Raw genomic sequence first — 3,268 nt, 5'->3', positions numbered from 1 at the left:
TCCTTCTTCCCTTCCCTTCCCTTCCCTTCCCTTCCCTTCCCTTCCCTTCCCTTCCCTTTCTTTTCCTTTTTATAATGGCTTAGAATTTCCCTTAGAAAATCTTGAACCACATCTCTTTAGTATTTATTAAAATTATTTTTCATGTCAGGCCTTCCACAGGAAAGACTTGCTGGATCAGTACCGCAACAAATGAGAGCAGGTTTTGACTTCCAGGTTGTGCTTCCTGTAGGATAAAGATCTGTATCACCACAGCTCAGGTTTCCACCATCGCTGTTTCTCTCCGATCTGAGAACAAACTGCTTTGACTTTCTGTGTTTCCGTTGTGACAGGTTCAGCTGCAGCCTTGGACTGAAATGGTCACAGAGCAAACAGCTGCTCCCTGGGGGCTTTGAATCCCACAGGGATATTACCAACAATCCCAAAAGCAAGTAAAAACATGAATTCAGGAGAACACAGGGGCTTTTTAAAAGTTGCATTACATTGTAGTAAGTTCTAAACTTCTCAGGAAGTAAAGCCCCTGACTATAGAGTTAAGTTTGACCAGATTTTTCAGCAGTCACTAAGGATTTCTATATTCTTTCTTTCTAAGCTGACCTCAATTTTTTAATGTGGGTGCTCAAATCCCTATTTTTGCCAATTGAGCTATTCCAATTACATCTCAGAAATCACTGATTGCTGGTCCAAATTCAGCATCAAACACCCTGATACAGTAGCATGACTTGAAGGAAATCTATGGTTTGATCAAAACTTGCTAAAATTGTAAAATGTTAACATTTTAAAATTTAAACATTTAAATTTTAAAATTTTGACTTAAAAGTCCAGTGCAAATACAAGTAAAGGCAGACAATAATCTTGATTACACCCAAGATTTGCTTTCTGCTCTCCTGGTGTCTGTCTGTCTTCATGGACAAATTCCCACACTGGCAAGTGGGAGCAAAAGATGGTTTAGAATAGCAGGCTCTGCCTTTTCCCCTTCTGTGGTTCAGTGCACCATGGCTATCATCACAGAATCACAGAATATCTGGGGCTGGAAGAGATCCATGAGGATCATCGAGTCCAACTCCTGGCCCTGCACAGAAGAGCCCCAAGAAGCCCACCCTGTGCCTGAGAGCATTGAGGTTTCTGTAGGGTATCCTATTCAGTTCCATATGAAACCCATTAATGCTTGTGTTTATATACAGCACAAGTTTTAGGGCAGTGAGAAACAAGCTTTGGAATTTTGTGTGATTATACAATGCTTCCCCTGTGCCCTGTGCAGTCCAGGGCAGAGCAACTGGAAGCAGAACCTCTCCAGCAAATCTTTGTCAGGCTCAGTGTTTACAGATCCCTGATAAAGGGAGGTGGTTTTCTTGCCTCAGATGCAAAAAAGATAATGGGAAATGATTTGTGGCTTTGGCATTTGTAGGTCCTGAGCTATAATAACACATATTTTGGAGACACAGTCCTGTGACAGACTTTATTCTACAGGCAAAGCTCACATCACGAGATTGTAGATGGTCACGTGCAGGTACACCCGGGGCTAAACAGGGGAACTTGTGCTCCCCTCCCAGCTGCTGTGTAGGGCAGGCCTAACATCATTCACACAGCAGCACACACCAGGGTTTTAATCCATGTGAAATGAGCGCTGTCCATGAGCAGATCTGATGCTTTATTTTGCCTTAGACAAAATCAGCAGAATCTGCAGCTCCATGGGAAGAATTAGGCATGGTGGGGGGTAGATGTTTTTTTAATGAAGACTTAAGGCAGAATTCTGATCCAATTAAAAAAATCCCTCCATAAAATATTGAACCAAACCCCTTTATTATTACAAAGTTTGAGCAGAAATGCTCCAACTCTCCTTGGGGAGATTTGTGAGGCTGTTTCTCACACGCGGCTGGGATGTCTCTGAGCCTCTTCTCCTCAGCCTTCCCCAACCTTATTTCTGAAAAAGATCAGGAAGAGACTGCATTTGCAATGTATAGCTCCTTCCACATTTGACATACAAATGCAAAAGGCAATTAATACCATTAGCTGCAATTAATAGTGCTTAAAGAACAATGCCCAGGAGGCAGCCACTTACAGATCTCAACACAAGCTGCTGATTTTAACAGAGAAGGACCATTTCCTGATATTAACTAATTATGTGTCACTCTAGGTACTTTCTCTCTTTCCTTGCAGTGCAACACGAACCAAAAGGAGGAGGAAAGCCTTTCATTTTCCCCATCTGGAGCTTTAATATTTAGCCTCAACCACTACTAATAGGCTAATGTTAAACTTTGGCAGTTTTCAATTATCCTCATATTGAAGCCAAAAATTTCCTGTGCATACATCTTATTGCCTGACCAACTTCATTTCATAGTTCCATTTTTAGTTCAATAAAATTCAGCAAAAACCCCTCTGGCTTTATTCATATTGTTTTTCCCTCTGTTAGTTCCCAAGTAATGGGAATGTGGATGTGACTAAAAGCAGTGAATTATCACTCAGTGGCAGCTCCCTGACAGCCACCAGTTGGGTTCTCAGTCCATCTCAGCAGCACAATAAAACACACTGGTTTGAGCAGTTTTGGGGTGGCCTTGCTGCATAATTCAGTTTGGCTGAGAATATTTCAGCCATTCTTAAGAGGCTGGGAATTAAACCAGCATGTCATGCTTGTTCAGGATGTCTTTGTAGGATACATCCCTCTGAAAGGACTGGGATTGCTTCATTTCTCTAAGGCTTCATGGTGTAAAATCCTCGCTATTGGATCCAGACAAGATCATTACCCCACATTTCCCACCCAAGGTTCCAATTTATAACTTCCAGTATCCCAGGGTGCTCCAAGCCCCATCAAACCTGGCCTTGGACACTTCCAGGGATCCAGGGGCAGCCACAGCTTCTCTGGACAGCCTGTGCCAGGGCCTCACCACCCTCACAGAAAAGAGCTATCTGCATGAATCAATTAATTGCTCTAAAGCAACCTGCCTTACATCAGTCAAGGCTCATCTTTTCCTTCTTTTTAAATCAGTCCCTTCACTTTAATCAAGTTCTTCCCCCAGAGAGTGGTTGGGCACTGGAACAGGCTCCCCAGGGAAGTGGTCACAGCACCAAGCCTGACAGAGTTCAAGGAGTTCATTTGGGCAGTGCTCTCAGGCACAGGGTGGCATTGTTGGGGTTGTCCTTTGCAGGACCAGGAGTCAGAATCAATGATCCTTGTGGCACCCTTCCAACTCAGTATTCTGTGGTTCTATGATTCAAATAAATATTCAGGCTTGTTTCTGAGCGTGATTTGTTCTACCTCTTCCTAAGACAGG

General features: G+C 43.1%; 1 long non-coding RNA gene across 1 annotated transcript in view; it reads right to left on the bottom strand.

The window, feature by feature from the left end:
• The window catches only part of LOC121676797, a 7,305-nt gene extending 4,460 nt beyond the window's left edge, over positions 1-2,845 (bottom strand). The window contains exon 1 of the long non-coding RNA XR_006020602.1: positions 2,811-2,845. This is a non-coding gene — a long non-coding RNA (uncharacterized LOC121676797). The remainder of the gene's footprint in view (positions 1-2,810) is intronic.
• Between the last annotated feature and the right edge of the window lie 423 nt (positions 2,846-3,268).

The sequence above is a fragment of the Corvus kubaryi genome, unplaced genomic scaffold (assembly GCF_017639235.1).
Source record: "Corvus kubaryi isolate FWS band 111438036 unplaced genomic scaffold, C.kubaryi_AGA036_p1.0 split1-131, whole genome shotgun sequence".
In the NCBI taxonomy this organism is placed as follows: domain Eukaryota; kingdom Metazoa; phylum Chordata; class Aves; order Passeriformes; family Corvidae; genus Corvus; species Corvus kubaryi.
Note: the sequence above shows the minus strand (reverse complement) of the source record. Positions and strands in the feature narration are given on the sequence as shown.